Raw genomic sequence first — 22,061 nt, forward strand, 5'->3', positions numbered from 1 at the left:
CGAGACAAGGATAGTAATTGGAGAGGTAATGGGCAAAACACGGACTGAACATTGCTAGAGAGCGGAGAGTGGAATAATTGTGGGGAATTTCTGTTGTTGTAATTGTGGTGAAGGGACGAGGGGTGGAGTGTGTGTAAATTGTCCACCTTTGTCGGTGTTGTGATGATGTTATTTTGATTTTGGTGTGGGGAATTCTTTTTGTTGGTGTAAGTGAAGTTTGTGAAGATTGTAAACTGTGTGATGAATGTGTATTTTAATGATAATTCTTAAATATGTGATTCACAGAGGCAAAGGGTGGAATATATTGGGTTTGTATGGCAAGGTTTTGGTAGCAGGGGGGCTGCAGGGGTGGCTTCTGTGAGAAGATGCCAGAAGCTGTCCCCATGTCGGACACAGCCAGTTCCAGCTGGCTCCAAGACAGACCCGCCGCTGGCCAAAGCTGAGCCCATCACCAACGTTGGCTACAATTGCCAGCAGGGCAGTGTAGCGCACCACCAACCAGAAATGCAAGGGGGCTGCGAGAAATGCTGCGATGCCACCTGCTTCTGCAGCGCCCCGTGCCCCGGTTGAATGGTCCCTGCCACCAGCGCAGGATGGACTTGCAGGCTGGCCCTCCACGGTGTGAGCGGTGACAATGAGCGCGGGGGACCGACACCCCTTTGTTCCGCTTACAGTTCATTGGCCGCGGGGAGGAACGCAACATGTACTGGCCTTGTTGGACACAGGTGCGGAAGTAACTATTTTGCATTCAGCTTTGCGGGACTTGCAGGGACAGACAGTGCTGGTACAAGGACTGGAGGGTGGTGGAGACTGCGGCTGGCCTTGTAACAGTAACATTGACATTAGGTAAAGCACCCCCATTTAAAGCTACAGCGCTTGCGGCTCCAATTGGTGAATATATAACCCACTTTACTGCACAGCGAGTCCAAGATCGGGCCAATGATGTGGGTATATGATGGTTGCATCACCTACCGTATACCCCAACAGCAAATGGTCTGATAGAGCGTATGAATGGCCTCTTAAAGGACCAAATACAAAAATTGACAGCTATCCACACATTGAAGGGGTGGGGGGAGGTGCTGCAACAGGCAACGTTTATACCTGAATAATTGTCATGTTGGGAAAATGACACCCTATGAGCATTTGTGAGATGCACCCGATTGCACAGTAACTGTTTGTATACAGCAAGAAGACCTGATGGGACAACTGTGTGTAGTCTAACAGGAGCTGGTGGAAGGCCAGGACTTACATAAAGTTGATAAGGGGGATTCAGACTGGAAAGCGGAACGTCTAAACAAGAATTACTGTCCTTGGGAGAGAAGCACATCCTGGAGAAATATGTAAGCTAATTAAGACGTTTTGGGAACCATCTGAAACAACTAGTAGAAGTGTGATAAGACGCACCCTCACGCGAACGATCCTCATTATAATACTAAAAGTCACACCCCTTGAGCTGGAGACCCCGGCCCAAGCAGAGACCCCTCACCTTTGAGCATGCGCAGAATATTAAAGTAGCACTGTAGCTTTAAGTTGAAATAAGAGAAATGTAGACCAATAGAAAACTGCTTTGTGTAATTACTTATGCATATGCATAACTAGACTGTATAAATACTGTACCTGCATGACCGAACTTTGTGCTAGCTTTGTGGAGCTACCACCTAGCGCCCATCTCTGCGCAGACATGAAATAAAAGACCTCTGCCCTGTGTGTATATTGGCGTCTTGCACACCAGGTAAACGACCTCACACTTGTGGGATAACAGTTTTGGCGACCCAGATGGGACTGAGCTGACAGCCTTGCCCAGTTCATCTTGCTGCATCCGACGGGGAGAAGAGACCTGAGTGGACTCCAGCGCGCACCGACCTGTTGATCGGGGACTCCTTCAGCTCCTCTCCTGCAGTTGGGCGGTAAGCGACACAACGGTGCAACGCTACTGAAAAGAGGTGGGTTTTGGGGGGGATATGAGAAAAGGGGGGTAGGGGCAAGATCTCTTGGGAAGCAGGCACCATCTGTTCTGTTCTGGGCTCTGCATAAGACGCATCAGGAAAGATACACGGCAGCAGCATAGTTCTGTTTGTTTCTACACGGTGTTCTGTTCTGAGTAACAAATGGAGACGTCCCTCGTTCTGCTTTGTGTAGAAACGCTGGGTTTTTCGGTACCGATATGGGCGCTGCTGCTTCCCCGGAGGCACCCCTTTGCTCTCCTCTAGGATGCATCCTGAAGAATTGGAAGAAATTTGGGGGGGATCCCATGACTAAAAATAAGCTAAAACAATATTGTAATCAATGGTGGCCACAATATCAATTGGAAGATGGTGAAAAATGGCCTGAGAATGGATCCTTGAAATATAACACTATATTGCAATTAATGTTGTTTTGTCGGAGAACTGAAAAATGGGATGAAATACCTTATGTGGATATGTTTTTTGCATTAAGAAATGATTGGGATATTAGGAAGAAATGTGGCTTAGTGGATTCTAAACATCAGATTGGAATATATGCGTTAAAAGAGAAAAAGGGAAAATCTTGTTGTATTGAATCGAAACAATCCAGAAGGAACGTATAGTACTGCTAAAACTGTAATGATGACTCATAATCCTAACTGGGGAGATGTACAGGCTCTCCTAGAATATTTGTTTACCACTGAGGAGAGGAGAACGATTTTAGAGAAGGCTAGAGAGGGACTGATCCAACAACGGGGGGGTGCCTAATGCCGATATGTACCTCCCAAAAGAGGATCCGGAGTGGGATCCAAACACAAGTGAGGGATTACAGAGGGTAAAGGAATATCAAAAGTTAATTTTGTATGGGATTCAACATGGAGTGCAAAAGCCTAAGAATTTATCTGAACTATACCAAGTAAGGCAGGGGGATAAGGAAACCCCGTCAGCCTTCTATGAGAGATTGTGCGAAGTAGCTCGAAAATGGACAGATCTGGATCCGGAAGATGATAGCAATTCAAAGTTATTTAACATGCTGTTTATTGGTCAAGCAGCAGCAGATATAAGAAAGAAGTTACAAAAGGTAGAGGGTGCGGATGGCGTGACAATCTCACAGTTATTGTCAATCGCATATAAGGTGTATAAAGTTTCCCCAGCCGATCCTCTGGTTCCAGTCAAGCTGGGCAATGAAATAATAGATTTTTTTAATTGATAGCGGAGCCACACATTCTGTAGTAACTAGTTGTAGGGGACCCTTAAGTAGAACTAAAATAAGCGTTGTTGGTGCAACAGGGAAAAAGACTTTAGGGCCGTTTTTACAACCTATGGAATGTTCAATTGGAAATACTAAATTAACTCATGAATTCCTTTAGATGCCAGAATGCCCCTTACCATTGCTTGGATGGGATTTACTCTGTAAACTGAATGCACAACTAACTTTTTCTGAAGACTCTGTTCAGTTGCATATTCCTCCAGAGACTGCCTGGAAAGCCCAGATATGTTTGCTAACCGAGAAAGATCCTAATGAAGAAATGAATATTCCAGAGGAAGTACTGAATGCGGTCATACCTCTGGTGTGGGCATCGAAGATACCCGGACAAGCGAAGAATGCAACCCCGGTAAAGACTGAACTGAAACCAGGAGCTCAACTGGTAAGAAAGAAACAATACCCCATTAAGATGGAGGCCCAAAAAGGATTAGAACCTATAATAAGCTCCTTTTTAGAACACGGATTGTTACAGGAGTGTCAATCGGCATTTAATACTCCCATCCTACCTGTAAAGAAGCCCCATTCTTCTGAATATAGACTGGTACAGGACTTACGAGAAATTAATGCAAGGACAGTAGCTGTCCACCCTGTGGTTCCAAATCCATATGCCCTCCTTACTACAATCCCTAACAGTAATACTTATTTCACAGTGTTAGATTTAAAGGACGCCTTCTTCTGTATACCTGTGGATGAGCAGAGCCAGACCATCTTCGCCTTTGAATGGGAGAATCCAGCTACAGGACGAAAGACACAACTCTGCTGGACTGTCCTTCCCCAAGGATTCAAGAACAGCCCTACCTTGTTTGGTAACGTACTAGCCAAAGAATTGGAACTATGGCAAAATGATCATGATGCTGTAACATTGTTGCAATATGTTGATGATTTGCTAATTGGTTCTGACAGTTATGAGGCATGTCTGGAAGCCACAATCACTTTGCTTAACTTTCTGGGCTTGGCAGGGTATCGGGTTTCTAAGAAAAAGGCTCAGATTGGGAAAGAAAAGGTCCAATATATGGGGTTTGAAATCACCAAAGGACAGAGAGAATTAAGTACTGAGAGAAAAGAGGCAATTTGTAGAATTGCTGTACCTACATCAAAGAAGCAATTAAGAGGATTTCTGGGAATGGCCAGATGGTGTCGCTTATGGATTCCCAATTTTGGACTAATTGCCAAACCACTGTATGCTGCTGTGAAAGGACCCGAGGGGGTTCTCGAATGGACACCTGAATGTAGGAAAAGTTTTGATGAAATTAAAAGGAAACTCATGGAGGCTCCTGCTTTGGGACTCCTGAATTTGAGGAAACTCTTCCAATTATATGTACGTGAACGACAGCAAGTGGCATTAGGAGTTTTGACACAAAAATTGGGGAGCTGGAAAAGACCGGTGGGATACTTTTCCAAGCAATTAGATGAAGTCAGTAAAGGTTGGCCCGCTTGTTTGAGGGCAGTAGCGGCTACTGCAACTTTGACTGAAGAATCTCGGAAATTGACGTTAGGCCAACCGATTACTGTGTTTGTACCTCATGCTGTGTCTTCTCTCCTTGAGAATAAAGGGCATCATTGGATCTCCCCAAGCAGGTTAGCTAAATATCAAGCTGTGCTGCTGGAACAAGATGGTGGTGTAATCTCCCTGACCTCTGCTCTAAATCCTGCAACTCTGCTCCCAATTTCCGAATCCGGTGAATTGCATCATGACTGCTTAACCACCATCGAACAAGTATATTCTAGTAGACCTGACCTGCAAGACGAACCCCTACCAAATGCAGAACTGGAGTTATTTACTGATGGAAGCAGCTTTATGTTGGAAGGAAGACGGAAAGCTGGATATGCAGTGGTAACACGTACTCGGGCCTTAGAAGTATCTTTGCCTAGTAATACATCTGCTCAAAAGGCAGAATTGGTTGCACTAACACAAGCTTTGGAGCTTAGTCAGGGAAAAAGAGTCAATATTTACACAGATTCTAAGTATGCATTCGGAGTAGTGCATGCACATGGGGCAATTTGGAAAGAAAGAGGACTATTAAGTTCACATGGGACTCCGATCAAATATGGAACAGAAATAATGAAGCTCTTACAGGCAGTCCTTCAACCGAAGGAGGTTGCTATAATGCATTGTAAAGCGCATCAGAAGGGAAACAATGAAATCACAAAGGGAAATCGAAAAGCAGACCAGTTAGCAAAAGAAGCAGCATTACAGAAATCAAAATTTGAAGGAGCTTTAATTCCAGTACCCCATTTGGAATTATCACCCCCACAATATACTGAGAAGGAAAATCAATTGGCAGGGCAATTAGATTGTTCCAAAACTGATCAGGGTTGGTGGGTGACACCACTGAAGCAATTATTAATTTCTGAAAAGATGATGGAAATTCTACTCGAGAAACTGCACCAAGAAACACACTCGGGAGCAGGAGCAGATGCATTAGTGCTAATTGCCAAAAGACACGTCATTGGGCCAAGAATGCAAAGCCTAGCAGATATAATAGTTAAAAAGCACGCTATCATCTGTTGTGCCAATAACCCAAAAATTGCAAAGAAAATCATGGGAGGAATCGTAAAACAAGGAATAACTCCCGGGGAATACTGGCAAATAGATTTTACGGAATTGCCAAGGTGTAATTGTGGAAGAATGGTTAAGTGAAAAAGGACACAGCTTAATTGATGTGAGCAATCCAGCCTTTGATGGGGCCTGGGAGCCAGAGATCAAGGTGAAATTCCCTTGAGAACAGCAGAAGGAGTACTTGGTAAAGCAAGATAAGCGGGACTAAGCCTGGGAAAGTGCTGATAAGACCCCCTTTGTGAACAGTGCGTGAACGGCAACTTTGTACCAATCATATAATTGTTTTAAGCGCGTGGACAAGTATAGTTATCCAATAGAATAGTCGCTGTTAGCGCGTGCTTTGCTTAGCTTCTATATAAACCTGTTAAGTAATCTGAATAAACGAGGACGACCATACTCATATTGAGATTCATCGTTACTCCGGGTCCGTCTCCCACTCCGACATCTGGTAGCAGAGGATGCACCGATGAAATCTCCGTGACTGCGGTAAGCAGCTAGAGGAGGGGAGTTGGGAAACCACGGCTGAGGGAAGCGCTGCCTGGGGCAAGAAGCAGGGCAGACGCCGGTGTGAGGTCGCTCCTCACCTCTCAGGCGCAGTGATGGAAACAGAAGCTGCGGCCACGTTGCTCACTGGAATCCTCTCTAAGAGAGGGATAGAAGCACCAGTGAAGTAGTTAATAAGGTTGATTAAATTGGGACAATGTTGGGGTCACTTTTCTGACACCTGCATGTTATTTTCCGTATCGGAATGGCGAGATTTTGGAGGAACGATGTGGCAGAAAACAATAGAGGGGGATAAAAAGGAAGAAAAGGACATAAAGGCGGTTCGTGGACTCTGGAACACTGTCTTGGAAACTTTGAAAGCGATGAAGGCGGAGAGGGAAGTAGCTTGCGCTGCTGCCCAAATGTTAGGTCCGGGAGTGTCTAAAGATAAGCCCGAAAACAAACCGGGACCTATTGCGCGAATTTTTGGGCTGCCTGCCGTGAGAGGCGCGTCTGGAACTGTCTGTAAAAACGTTTCTGAACTGCGTGTTATGGCGGAATCAGTGCAGGAGCCAGAAAAGGCGGAAGTTCCAGTTAGCAGGGTTAATGCAAACTGTGAAGCGAATGCGGAAGTTGCTCCGCCAAAACCCCCTGGAGGGGCGGGAGCGACAAAACGTAACGACTTGGGCGGAGCAGCCTGCCGACTTCCCCCTGCAGCTCCGCCCAGTGAACCACCCTCCGCGCCTCCGTTGCCGCCCTCAACCTCGTTCTATCCGCCCCTACCCCCCTCTACGGAATCCTCTGGAACTACCACACCATCTAGCGGGGAAGAGCTGCCACAATCCTCTGATGCCACTGCAAAAATGTTGCAAGCAGTTTTAAAACGTCTTGATACTCTGGAATTACAAACAAAAAGGAAAGGAGAAGCTGTGCCTCCATGTTTAATGAACCTTCCAGCACTCCCTAAACCCACACGCTGGAGCGGTGTCATCAAAGATGCAATTGTAGAAGGACAGTGGAAGCCTGTGGGGGGGGCTGAAGGCCCTATGACACTAGCGTTTCCAGTTGTGCAGAGAGACGGGCAAGGAAAGTGGGAGCCTCATGATTGGAAAATACTGCAACAAGCCCGAACCACCGTCTCAACATATGGATTAAAATCCGAGGCTACAAGACAAATTGTTAGTTGGATCTTTTCTGCCGACCTCATGTGTCCATATGATTGTCAAAACCTGATGAGACTGTTACTTACCCCAACACAGTATTTACTGTGGATGTCATCCTGGCAACAGCGAGCCATTAATGCTGCTGCTCAAAGACAAAGAGACGGGGACCCACTTCGTGGAATCACTGCGGATATGCTCGTAGGGCAAGGACCATACAGCGACTATCAAGTGCAGATAACTTTTCCAGCGAATATGCTACAATTGTCTGCTCAGCTAGCACTTGAGGCATTCCTTAGCCTACCGGGATCCAACGTTCCCTCCTTTAGTAATCTCCAACAAGGAGCAACCGAGAAATACAGTAATTTTGTAGATCGACTCTGGGAAGCTATCATGAATCATCCTGATTTATCAGAAGACAACAGACAACAAATGTTCAAAATATTAGCTTTTGATAATGCTAATAAGACAACAAGACAAATGCTAGCCAGTTTGCCCAAAGGAGCTGGAGTAGAGGAAATGCTTCTACGAGTAGAAAGAGCCGAAACACAACGACAGGGAAATACCGTTGCTGCTGCGGTCCAGGGAGCAGTTCGAGAAATAATGCAGCCACTAGTTGCAGTGGTGCAGAAAAAACAAGGCCCTACTCCCAAAGGAAAACCTCGCCGACCGCCAGGACAACCTTTTCGTGGCAGCTGCTTTCGCTGTGGGGAATCAGGCCACATGAAAACGAATTGTCGTGCTGCAGTTTGGTGTGACCACTGCCAGAAAAACAATCATGCTACCAAGGCATGCTCGGGAAACTGGAAGCCGAGCGCGGAGAGAGGTCGCGCGCAGACACAAATGAACCCCCAAAACGGAACACGGGTTTTCTACAACAGTGCCTACCAGCCACCCGAGGAAGCCTGGGAGTCGACGTGGAAACCACAGTAGATGTCACCCTCGTTGACTCTAATGTCCAGAAAGTTCCCAGCAATGTTATAGGACCTCTTGTTCATCAAGAAAGCAACGTTGGAGGATTGCTACTAGGCCGGTCCTCCGCCGGTATACAAGGTCTCATCGTGTTACCTGGAGTAATCGACGCAGATTACACGGGTCGTATCTACATCATGGTCTATACTGTTTGTCCACCTGTGTTTATCCCTGGAGGTAGTAAAATCGCACAAATAGTTGCTATTAGCAACCCATTGACCCATATGCCTCAATCAAATGTTCGACGGGGCAATCAAGGTTTCGGGTCCACTGGCCCTGCTGTTTGTTTTACAACAAAATTAAATCAGCGGCCAACAATGAAAATTACTATTACTCAACAGGGCACATCGCAACAAATTGATGCGATGTTAGATACTGGGGCGGATGTTACAATCATCAGCCGCAACATATGGCCTTCAAGTTGGCCAGTAGAATTACCAACATCAAGTATTGCAGGAGTTGGTGGACAATCAGTACCCTATATTAGCAAACATCCAATACATTTACAGTTTCCGGAGGGGCAGCATGCCACTCTTAAGGTGTATGTGTTGCCCTTGCCTGGGACGTTAGAAGCACTAATCGGGCGAGATGTGCTAAGTCAAATTGGAGCCGTTCTGACAACAAAGCATTTTTAGTCATGGGCACTGGGGAGCAGCCGCCCAACCCGTCACTTACATGGCTTACAAATGAGCCTGTGTGGGTTGACCAGTGGCCCATGACTAAAGAGCGACTGCAAATTGCCAAACAATTGGTTGCTGAACAACTGGCAGCTGGACATATTAAGCCTTCTGTTAGTCCCTGGAACACTCCCATTTTTGTAATCCCGAAGAAAAGTGGAAAATGGCGACTTTTGCATGACTTGCGTAAGGTCAATGACCAAATGCAATCTATGGGTGCGTTGCAGCCCAGAATGCCATCTCTCAGTATGTTACCACACGGATGGCACATCTTGATAGTCGACTTAAAAGACTGTTTTTTTACCATTCCACTGCACCCACAAGACACTCAACGTTTCGCCTTCTCTGTGCCGACGGTGAACAAGGCTGCACCGGCAGAGCGATACGAATGGGTTGTTTTACCACAAGGAATGAAAAATTCACCCACATTGTGTCAATTGTATGTAGCGTGGGCGCTGCAACCACTTCGAGCCCAATGGTCAAATACGATAATTTATCATTATATGGATGATATTCTTTGCTGTCGAGAACAGCCATTCTCAGACGAGTCATTGCGCCAGCTCATCACCATATTAGCGAAAAAGGGGCTTGTCATTGCACCAGAGAAGGTGCAGCATACTGCCCCTTGGAAATATCTTGGGTGGTCTATTACAGACTCAAAAATCCGACCACAAAAAACAGAGCTTGTCACTCAACTGCATACCTTACATGACATCCAAACCTTGCTTGGGGACATTCAATGGGTTCGCAATTGTGTTGGTATTTCTAATACTGACATTGCACCCCTGACTGCGTTATTGCGCGGGACAAATCCTGCGGACAAAGTGACATTAACAATGGAGCACCACACGGTGCTACAGCAAATCATTCAAAAAATGCACGCAGCTTGGTCATCGCGCCGCATCTTACCACTGCCAATATCGTTAATCGTCTGTAATGGAAAAGACTCACCTTATGCAGTCATTTGTCAGTGGCAAAATAAGAAAGGGGAACTCACCTCAACCTTTCAATTAAATGCCACTGCCACTGCCAAATGCAAAGGACAAGGAGATATGTTCAATATTTTAGAATGGGTATTTTTAAGCGTACAACCAAAAAGGAGTATCCAAACACGAACTGAAGCAGTAGGCGAATTAATACGGAAAGGACGGTCACGAATTATAGAAATTAGTGGCCAGGAACCAGAGGACATTAGTATACCTGTTAGTACTGTGGAGGTAGAGTGGTGGCTTCGTAATGCTGAGGCCATACAGAATGCCCTATTAGGCTATGATGGTAAAATACACTCTCAACAACCACAAGGAAAATTATGGCAGATGTTAAGACAGAATCAGTGGATACAGAGATCCAAAGTAAGCAACAACCCATTACCAGATGGTGTCACTGTGTATACAGATGCAGGCAAGCGCCTGCGGCGTGCAGCCTGTGTCTGGAAGGAAGGCGACAATTGGAAGCAGTATGTCATGGAGGGGCAGCCTCAAGATTCCCTCCAGACTTTGGAACTGACTGCAGTAATTTGGGCTTTGACTAATTGGATAAATATTCCCTTAAATGTGGTAACTGACTCAATGTATGTGGCTGGAATAGTGCCACGTCTAGAAGATGCCCTATTACGGGAAACAACGAATCCTAGATTGGGGAGTTTATTTATCAGACTGCGGTCTGTATTAGGTCAACGTACAGCAGCCTGCTGTATCATCCATATTCGTAGCCATCAATTGGACCTTGGTCTTGGTCAAGGTCACGGTCCAGTGTGGGTGCCGAGCAGAAACGTGAAGCCTGTTCTAACTCCTCATGGCTCATCCGACAAGCAAGATGAACCTACCCCTGATCATCGGGATAGTACTCCCGGTGGTGATGAGTCTTCACAAAATTGAGCCCAGAGAAAATATGTGGGTTACCTGGGCGAACAAAACAGGTCAACAAGCGTTTTGCCTCTCACTTGCGTCTGCTACAGAGCCTTTCCGGACGTGTCTACTAGGGGTACCAGGTTTTAAGGCAACTGACTTTAGTAGTTTTGCTACAAAAAACTGTAGTCGAGCTACCAATGTTAGTGGCTGCAGTGCCACACTCATCAATAGTCTAAATGTTACACTGCCGTGGGACCCCCAAGAGTTAAGCTTATTAGGATCAATGAGGATTGGCAATAAAACAAAAAATTGGACTCAAACTTGTTTTATATTTGGAGGACCCGCCTTTACTGGCACCAATTATTATAGAACATCTAATTGGATTGAATGGACAAATGTCACATCAAAAGAAAGGCGCTATAACGATTATTACGATCCAGCTGGTTATTGTGGGGACCAGGCGGCCCTAGGAGCCGAGACTAAGGGAGGAGTACCAATCTGGAACAATGGCACTCCTAAGGCCTTGCCTCCAGATGTCTTTTTAATATGTGGTGATAGAACGTGGCAAGGAGTTCCACAGAACGTGTTTGGTGGGCCGTGCTATCTTGGAAAATTAACGTTATTAGCCCCAGATCAAAATTGGTGGAAAGATGTAAGAAATAAAACAATAGAAATCAAACATCGAACAAAACGAGAAATCACGGGTCTTTCCCCGGATTGTGATGATGAACTTGCCCTCCTCAGTACCACTGAGAGAGTGTTCCTGTCCCTGTTCATACCTGGGGGGGCAGCAGGACGAGCCCTGAAACAGGTTGGGCAATTAGCCTGTTGGGCTAAAAAACAAGCAAAAGTCACCACCCAGGTAATAGAAACACTATTAGAGGATCAAAATAGCTTACGCCACGCAATTTTGCAAAATAGAGCAGCAATTGATTTTTTATTATTAGCCCAAGGTCATGGTTGTGAGGATTTTGAAGGCATGTGTTGTATGAACCTGTCTGATCACAGTGAATCAATTCACAAACAACTACGATGGCTGAAAGAGCATGCCAACAAAATTCGACAAAATCAGGGGTTTTTTGATGAGTGGTTAACCAGTTTGTTTGGGTCCTTACCATCATGGCTAAAGGGTTTGTTAGCTGAGGGATTACGACTTTTAATAATTTTAGTTATCATAGGTCTGTGTTTTTGCGTAGCATGTAGCTGTGTAAAAAAGGCTTTTAGAACCATGATAAATCATGCCTGGATCGCTCAAAAACAAGAAGGGGGAATTGTGGAAGAATGGTTAAGTGGAAAAGGACACAGCTTAATTGATGTGAGCAATCCAGCCTTTGATGGGGCCTGGGAGCCAGAGATCAAGGTGAAATTCCCTTGAGAACAGCAGAAGGAGTACTTGGTAAAGCAAGATAAGCGGGACTAAGCCTGGGAAAGTGCTGATAAGACCCCCTTTGTGAACAGTGCGTGAACGGCAACTTTGTACCAATCATATAATTGTTTTAAGCGCGTGGACAAGTATAGTTATCCAATAGAATAGTCGCTGTTAGCGCGTGCTTTGCTTAGCTTCTATATAAACCTGTTAAGTAATCTGAATAAACGAGGACGACCATACTCATATTGAGATTCATCGTTACTCCGGGTCCGTCTCCCACTCCGACATGTAATCTGTATAAATATTTATTGGTAACGGTAGACACCTTTTCTGGTTGGCCCGAAGCTTTCCCTTGTGGCACTAACAAGGCTAGGGAAGTGATTAAAATTTTATTGAAAGAAATTATCCCCAGATTCGGTGTCTCAGAAGGTATATCCTCCGATAACGGACCCCACTTTATTGCAGAAATAGTGCAGGGAGTTTCTAGATTGCTAGACGTTAAATGGGATTTGCATACCCCTTGGAGGCCACAGTCCAGCGGCAAAGTAGAAAGAATTAATCAAACCCTAAAAAGACAGATTTCTAAAGTGTGTCAGGAAACTCAAATGAAATGGGTAGATATTCTACCCATAGCACTAATGAGAGTACGAATTACACCCAGAACTAGGGAAGGTGCTAGTCCATTTGAGATCCTGTATGGGAAACCATATCCAATCAATCATTTAACCACAAAGGGAGACCAAATGCATATAAAGGGACAGGCTGTAATTAAAGAGTATTTGATCTCTCTCTCACAGAGTTTATCCTCCCTGCATAGGTACCCAAACCAGAAGACTCCCATTCCCTTGGACACTCCAGTACACCCATTCCAACCAGGAGACACGGTCTACGTATGGACCTGGAAAGATGAGCCCTTGAAAGAAAAGTGGAAAGGACCTTATACAGTGCTATTAAAAACTTATACAGTGGTAAAGGTGAATGGGATCGACTCCTGGACTCATTATACTAGAATGAAGAAGGCGCCAGACCAGGACAAGTGGACCTCTATGCCAACTGGAGAACTGAAACTCCGACTAACCAGGGACTGTCGATGAATTGTATCAAGGTTTCTCTTTTAGAAAACTACTATTGAAATTACTCCTAGGACACTCTCGGAAAGTGTTATTAATTTAGCATGGTTACAATGAAAATTGTATCCGTGGCATTGATTAACCTAGCATTTACTTTTTGTAACAGAAATTTAGTCTTAAAACTTGTCCAGTCCTTTGGAAGAATCCATAATGCCAGCAGTATAATGGCCTGTTTACTGTTACCTAAATCTGCAGCCGTTCCCCTCGAGTGGGGAATTTTAACTTTAGATTTAAACCGAAGCTATCTTCAGTCTCCAAATTACCTCCTTTCAGAGTCGAATGTGGTTTTACAATCTGACAGGACAAGTAGAACTATTAGCGAATGCAACTAGAGCAGCATTACAAGATTTAAACACTCAGTTACAGGAAACTTCAAAGATGACGTTGCAGAACAGGCTAACCTTAGATTTAATGTTATTACATGAACACGGGGTATGTGGATACCTAAAACTGAAAAACAAAGATTGCTGCATCCATATCCCCAATATAACTGAACATTTAGATCAACAAATAGACGAAATAAAAACAGTGGCAAAATCAAGTAGAGATATTCAGGCCTCTAAACAAAAAATTACAAAGTTTTGGATTCTCCCTAACTGGATGGTTGGCAAGTTTACTTCAAACCATGATTATAATTGTAATCATCATGATAATCATCTGTATTGTTGTTAGTTGTGCCTTAAAATGTGTTAGACGACTAATTGTACAAGTTACCACTGGAAATAATATACTATTAATGAGAACTAATAATGAGACATATGAGGACTATGAAGAAAAGTCTCATAGTCTCAAAGGGGGGAATTGTAGTCTAACAGGAGCTGGTGGAAGGCCAGGACTTACATAAAGTTGATAAGGGGGATTCAGACTGGAAAGCGGAACGTCTAAACAAGAATTACTGTCCTTGGGAGAGAAGCACATCCTGGAGAAATATGTAAGCTAATTAAGACGTTTTGGGAACCATCTGAAACAACTAGTAGAAGTGTGATAAGACGCACCCTCACGCGAACGATCCTCATTATAATACTAAAAGTCACACCCCTTGAGCTGGAGACCCCGGCCCAAGCAGAGACCCCTCACCTTTGAGCATGCGCAGAATATTAAAGTAGCACTGTAGCTTTAAGTTGAAATAAGAGAAATGTAGACCAATAGAAAACTGCTTTGTGTAATTACTTATGCATATGCATAACTAGACTGTATAAATACTGTACCTGTATGACCGAACTTTGTGCTAGCTTTGTGGAGCTACCACCTAGCGCCCATCTCTGCGCAGACATGAAATAAAAGACCTCTGCCCTGTGTGTATATTGGCGTCTTGCACACCGGGTAAACGACCTCACACTTGTGGGATAACATGTGGGTGGACGGCACATCACTTAGCTGCTCGCGGGTCAAGCAGGAAATCTTGCCCCTGCCGCTATTGCTATCCCATTGGCAGCAGGTGGGAAGCGACATAGCACACCAAATACTGTTTTTGCACTGACATCACCGATTGCGGACATGCAGAGGAGTCCAACTTTATGGCAACCAGAAGAGCTACCTTTAACGGCCCTCCATTGCCACAATTATGGCGATCATGAAATATATTGGACAGCAGGTCAACATTTATTAACCATTTCTGCTTTGTTACCCAAAACAGGTCGAGTTGTCCTTACAGGACCACAATCTGCTGGTGTACCACTTGTCAGCGCTTGGTATCATGAGGGACCAAGAAAACAAGCAGTCCCTGTTAACTCGGCGAGCACTATGAATGATGGAGTTTTGCTCCCTGTTCTGTTGGGAAGCACCACAGCAGATCGATAGGGACCATGCGCCGAGGACACTACAAACGTATGGGTATTGTTGGCACACACCACTTTAAATGCATCAGTCTTCTGTTTACCTCACACTGTAGCTGTGGGGGATCTGATGGAGACATGTTTTTTCAGGAGTCAGTACACCACTGAACGTTTGCAGAATTATACTCTATTGAAAAGTTTCCGAATATGCGCGACTTTTGCTAACCTATATGATATGGGTACTGTCACTTCCCAGTTAGATCGTCATACCTATGCTTTTTGCATTGCTAATGTTACCCTTGCAGAAGCTTGTGTAATCTTTGTTAACGCCACTAAATCCCAAGTAATTTTAAACAATGCTGCCACAAAGGTGTTCTCCAAAACCGCATGGCTGTGGATTATCTATTACTTAGACATGGCCACCACTGTAATGAGTTTGATGGTATGCGCTGTTTCAACATTAGTGATGAAATAGTATTGAAAAAGAACTCGAACAATTGCAGCGGCTGGTTCAGAGTATTCATCAAACACGGGGAGATCAGTGGTTGTGGTCATGGCTGGGATCCCTCCGAGGCTGGGCTGCACATTTAGTGCAGGGTGGTTTGCTTTTAATTCTGGGATGTGTTGCACTGTACTTTGGTATTACCTGTGGGATCAAGTTGTGTTGTTTAGGACTTCATCGAACTCAGCAAGAGCTACACTCTGCAGACTCAGATGATACCTTGTAACTCATCATGGAGGAGGCGCGGGAAGGAGTGTAGGGCGCAAGACGACTTTGTCACAGTAACCCAGGATAATTCGGCTCCCCCCATCTAGGCATACACAGGTGCCAACGTGACAGCCAGCTGTGGATCTCGGAATTCGGACAACAGCACCTGCATTACATCAGTGAGTTCGCTAATGAGCAAAACAGGACATTGTATATGTATGATATCTTAATCAGCGCAAGTTTTATTATCCACCCCTGTGGTGCTTTCCCTTGAGCTTCACTCCCGAGCAGGGCTCCACTGTGTTGGGTCCCCATTTGATCAGCGTCGGTGTCCCGGGGCTCCCACCGTGGTAGTGCTATGCTTTCAGTAAAACCAAAGCTTTCACTTGCCGAGTGTTGTACCTTGTCCCTGAGGGATCCACACCTGCTTTTCACTCGTAACACCTCCAAACCCACAGGTCGTGATGTCTATACACCCTATGCCCCTACACATTCTAAATTTCAAAATGAGTAGCCTTATTTTCACTTCATTGTAATCTCGGGGGGGGGGGGGGGGTAGTGCTTTCAAAGCTGTAATTATTGCCTTTAGATTTCGACCGTTTCTTTTATATGACTTGCTTGAGTATTTTTTAGTAATTTTTAAGTGACATCAATTATCAAGTCCATAAGTTCTCTGTCCAACTTCAGTACTTGATTCTCTTAGTATTTCAAGACTTTCACTTCTGTAATAGAAACAGGTTAACAGATCTGTTTTATCTTTCTATTAATTGAAGCTGAGACAGTTTGTGACCATTTTACCCAAAGGCATTTTTACTACCAGACTATCTATAATATCAGTGTTCAACAAAACAAAATCTAAAATACTTAATCTGGTTGCTTAGGTGGAAAATACTGGTTGTCATCCAGACATGTGGCTCCTATCGTTAATATCAGATATTTGTCAGACTTTAATTTCACAGAGCCACAATTCCAGATCGTATTAATTTCTCTACTTTTGAACTGGTTTTACTGCTACTCACAAAGTGATTTTGTCCTGAATCTGTTCTTTTTTACCTGTTCTATTGCTTCACTTTTAACTCCTCCTACTCTTTTATTTGCTTATTGACAGCTAAATGGGTAAGCCAGAGAAACTCAGGTGTAGATTTTTGAAATATACCCACTACTAACCACTATTCATGGCATCTTTCAACTGTTTTCTTCCATTCTGTTATGGATTTACGCACGCCAGCCACCATAACAGGGTCCGAGCCTAGGATCCTGCTGATTAATGTAAGGTCCGAGTGAAGGTTTCCAGTTCCTCTTTTATTAGTTTTCAGGTTACAGCTCGAGCTGGGTGCCTCCAGAGAGGGACCCCTACCCCAGATCGTGCCCCCCAATTATACCCGTACCACCCAGCACCCGATCCCCAAGTCCAATTACTTAATTCTGGTCAGTGGTCTCTTGATTTCTTATTGGTTTTCACTGTCGCTGGGCTGGCCTTCTTCTGAAGTTACCTCATTCTCTTGGAATTGTTTCCTTGGTCCTTATCTTCTTCATTCCACTCACATCTGCCGGATTCAGCTAGCTCTGTGTTAGCAGCATTAGTTTTATCAAAAAGTTTACTCTCGGTCAGCTCTTGCGGCCTAAGGCTTCGACTACTTTAGCTACTAGTGCTAAGCTACTAATGCTAAACGAGACTATTCAGAGAGAAGAATACAGTTAATCAAACTCCTTCTATAACAAACAGTCCTCCCTTTGGTTTTTTGGGGCATCCCTGCCCATCTATAGTTGGTCTTGTATGAGGACTCTTTGATACCCCTGTATAGATTTCATAAGCATATTCTGTAAACGATCCCAAACACAAGTAAAAGCACAGCAGGCTATCAGAAGCATAATAACCATAGGTAAAAAACTTCTCTAGCAATGAACTAAATAAACTACTAAACCACGATGATAATCCCCATCCAGAGAACAAGTTTTGTAACCAGTCACTTTCAGGGGGATTGTATGCACTTTGGGCTCCTTTGCAGGCATGTGTTTCTGCCTCAGTCACCTTTTGATATATCTCATGGGAACTGTCATTTATATAGATACAATACTGAGATCCAATTACTGCGCACACACCTCCTTGAGATGCCAGGAGATAATCTAAGGCTAACCTATTTTGGAGAGAAAAGATTCTTATTTACTGCATCTCCTCGCTGAGGGATTCAATGGCTGTTCCTAGATCACTGATAGAGTCTTCAAGTTCTAAAGCAACCTTTTCTAAGACCATTTCTAGTCTGATGGTATATCAGCCTACACAAGCAATGGTGGGGCCAGTCACTAACGGAATTATTCCTGAAATGGAACATCCTATTAGTTTTCCCTCTGTTAGTGGATTTCTCCATGTGCTATTTAGTGCTTTTTCTAGTCATTGAAGAGTTTGTTCTCAAGTTTCAATGAGGGAAGTTTCTCTGACGTTCCTAATTGTTCCCTGAGGTAATTTAGAAGTAATGTGTAAATACAGCACCCCACGGGCTACATAACAACTGCCTGTCCAATTGGCCAGTAGTATTTTATAAGCTTTTCGGCCACAGACAAAATAATGGCCTTGTAGGGCCCAAAATGGGGAGTAATGTCTACTTATTAGTACACTGGTATGTAAGATTAAAATCCTATATCTTCCCAACGGAAGGTCAAAACCGTCTTCGTCTTCAGATACCCAAGTTCCATTTAAACGACATTGTCCTTTACCTTTCTGCCACTTGTAGATCATTCTGGTGTCATACATTGAGATGTTACTGCAATTGTTCCTCTGTGGCCTGAAGCTCATAGTTTCAAAAAAACGGGGTTTGACCTTTACAGAAAGTGCGGGTGTTTTTAAACCAGTAACCATCTCTCCACTGAGTTATGAGGCATGAGCTGTTTCCTACTGGGTAGGCATATTGGTCAGACTGGTTACGAGTAAACCAGAAAGTTCCTTCTGTTAGCACTGTGGTTGTATATTCCCAATCCTGATATTTGATCTGAGTTAAAAGAGTCTTATTCCAGAAAGGCGAATTGGAGGGGTTATTACAAGTATAGTTCTCTGTCACTTCCACTATCCCCTGTGAAAAAACCTGCAGGGGGGGTTAGATTTGTTCTTATTTCTCATTATCCTACTCTTTTGAATTGGTAATAAATTAAATTAATTTCCCCATGTTGAGTTTGTTTTACCCATGACGGTAACTGTTGAGTGATCTCCCTGTCTGTATCTCAACCCATGAGCTTTTTGTCATATTTTCTCCCTCTGTCCTTTTGAGGAGGGGGAGTGATAGAATGGCTTGGTGGTTACCCGGTAGCTAGCCAAGGTCAACCCACCACAGTCAAGGATAATTTCTTAATCCTGGTGATAGCCCGACCAGAGGAGAAGCGTTACTGGACCTGTTGCTCACCAACACGGATGAACTAGAGAGGTCAAAATTGGTGGCAGCCTAGGCTGCAGTGATCATGCCCTGGTGGAATTCACAATCTTGAGGAATATGGGCCAGGTGAAGAGTAGAGTCAGGACCCTGAATTTTAGGAGAGCAAGTTTTCAGTTGTTTAAGGATTTAGTGGGATATGTGGTTTTCATTATAACAACCAACAAATTTATCAGCCAGTGTGACCTTTTTTTAATGCCACTAACATCCCCAGAAATCTTCATATGAACAGCAACACTTTGTTATCTTCATACATGTATAACACTTTGTTATCTTCATATCACTGTGGCGGTGTGCTCCCCCCCCGCTCCCTGCACAAGCAGTAACCATCAGTGGGAGTCATCCTGATAGCTGCATCCAGCTTATGCTGGACCTTGAGGACGAATAGCAACAAAGTAGCCAAGGGCTGCCTGAAGCAGGGATCTAAACCTCTTGCTGATATGCAAATATGACCATAAGTCAATCATCTTACTCCTTAAATAGTGGACAGCCCAGAGCCCTTTGAGCTCTCCTGCACGGCAGCGGGCTGCACGCCAGGATCTCCCCTTGAGCAGGGACGCCTCTCAAGGTTACTCCTCGAGGTTGAGAGATTCCTTGCCGCAACAGATCCTCGGTAAGTGACTAATAGCATGCTAAACTTTGAAATCTTAGCTAAGTGGTATAAAGGATTGATTGCGCATATATATATATAATCCTTTAGACATAAACCGTTGACCAAGTCTGGGACTAGGACTGGATCTAGCCGCACCTAGACTCCTCTCTGAGAAGGAGTTTAGAAAGCAAGGGGATCCTTTTCCAAACCTCATGACTCAATGGGAGGGTCTCCCTGACAGTTTTGTCTGACCCTGTCCTCTATGCAGTAAATAATCAAGTGCACCTCGCCATCGAATCTTGTTAAAACACTGTCGCATTGAACTTTGTTAACTCCCTATTCTGTATCAATAAACTATATTTTTTACTTTTCTCTAACGAGTGAAGTGCACGCTCACTCCATCCGCGACAAATTGGCGTAGTCGGCAGGATGGCAAGTAGTATCACCGATTATTTACGGAGGCATGGAGTGAATCCGAGTCCCAAATTCTCAGCAGAATGGACTCGTGACAATTGGCATAATTGGGAAGCCATTGAAGAACACCTAAAAGTAACTAGAGGCCACACAAAAGATGGAAAAGGGAAAGGAGTTATCTGCAAGATGCTAGGTGCCTGTTTAGAAGCTGCACATCAGGAAAGAGACAACACAAATAAAAAGGAGCAGGACCTAGAGAAAGAAATAGAAGGCAGAAAGGCAACTGAGTTGTTACTATCTTTAAAAATTGAACAACTGCAGAAACAGTTACAGGAGGAAAAGGAAAAAAGACAAAAGTTGGGAGAAAAGGTCGAGATGATGCTTATACAGGCTCCCCGCCCCCCTGACATCGTACAAATTAGGAAACTAATAGTATCCCCTGAAGATTGGGATGGAGACATCTGGGGTGATCCGGATGATAGTGAGCCAGAAGATGACGACCCTTTGTTCCCCGCAAATCCTCCTGAGTATGAAGCCAGACCCATTGTTAAAACAGAAAGAACTGTGGGTCCTCGGGGTGGTCATCCGCGACATACTACGCGAACCATCCCCTGGGATCCGTTGCAACTGACAAATTTGCAAGAGAGATACAGCAGAAAACCAGGTGAAACTGAAACAGAATACTTGTGGCGAGTATGCCTCAGTGGCGGTGACCGAATAATGTTGAGTGAGGACGAAGCAAGCGGCTATTGGGGTCCAGGAGTTTTCTTAAATTTAGGACCCGACCCGACAAATACACCTCATTCTATCACCAGCCGAGTAGCTTATTGGGCTGGAGGAATAGACACCATGGAGCGAGGTGAACCCTCCATAATTCCCATTAAATCTTTAAGTGAGCTCTCTACAGCCGTCACAAAAGCCGCCTGTATACAAGCCATGCACAAACGAGGGTCCCATGATGTCCCACTGTCTGCTACAGTAGATTTCGCAATGTTAAAACCACTGATTAGAGGAGCCCCGGCAATTCTTAAATCCCATTTAGTTGCAAAACGAGATGAGATCAAGAAAGACACAGAACACAATGAGGGACTAGGTGACAACGCTCAAACTGCCCGCAAGCAGCTCCCTACCTGGGCAGATTTGATGCACGGCATTGTGAACTACAGCCGTGAGATGGGCTGGGACGATGCACCAGCTGAAAAACAAAACCTGAAGCCCCGGGGAGGAGATCACAAAGTAAGACCCATAAAACGGGAAACAGAAACTAGATTGAAGGGAAACAAATTTAAAACCCCCCAAACAGAATCTCGAGAACAAAGGAATGAATTGTGGAGGAATGCATTAGCTTTAGGCATTCCCAGAGCTGCGATTCAAGGTCAACCTACTGGCATTATTTTAAGTCTAATTGAAGCATTCCAGAAACGAGATAACGGTGAAAGGAAGGACCGTATTTCAACTCCTCCTGCACCAGACCCCAGAAGGGGAGATAACCCCTTCCTCCCTCTTAGGGAGGAACTGCAGGGCATGAAGTCAAAAAACGAGTAGTGTCCGGAAGGCAATTGGGCCTGCCTGTCCGGAAAGTGGAGGCTTATCAGTGGATAAATGATAACGGCCCATACATTTTAATTCCAGTTGGTCCTCAAAGACAATTGGTAAAGTTTTTAATAGATACGGGAGCACAAATTTCACTATTAACACAACAAGATGCCGAGAAGCTGGGTGTACGACCCAGACGGCA

The 22,061-nt window shown here is 44.5% G+C and overlaps 1 long non-coding RNA gene across 2 annotated transcripts; it reads left to right on the forward strand.

Moving 5' to 3' along the window:
• Positions 1-1,282: 1,282 nt before the first annotated feature.
• Positions 1,283-13,457, forward strand: LOC142402928 (uncharacterized). 2 transcript variants are annotated; one of them, XR_012773514.1, is made up of 3 exons: positions 1,283-1,943; positions 3,861-4,016; positions 13,079-13,457. It is a non-coding gene; the product is annotated as an uncharacterized LOC142402928 (long non-coding RNA). The 2 variants fall into 2 exon arrangements; XR_012773515.1 differs by having other exon boundaries at positions 13,099-13,457.
• The last annotated feature ends 8,604 nt before the right edge of the window (positions 13,458-22,061 follow it).

This window comes from Mycteria americana, assembly GCF_035582795.1.
Source record: "Mycteria americana isolate JAX WOST 10 ecotype Jacksonville Zoo and Gardens chromosome Z unlocalized genomic scaffold, USCA_MyAme_1.0 Scaffold_18, whole genome shotgun sequence".
Taxonomy (NCBI): domain Eukaryota; kingdom Metazoa; phylum Chordata; class Aves; order Ciconiiformes; family Ciconiidae; genus Mycteria; species Mycteria americana.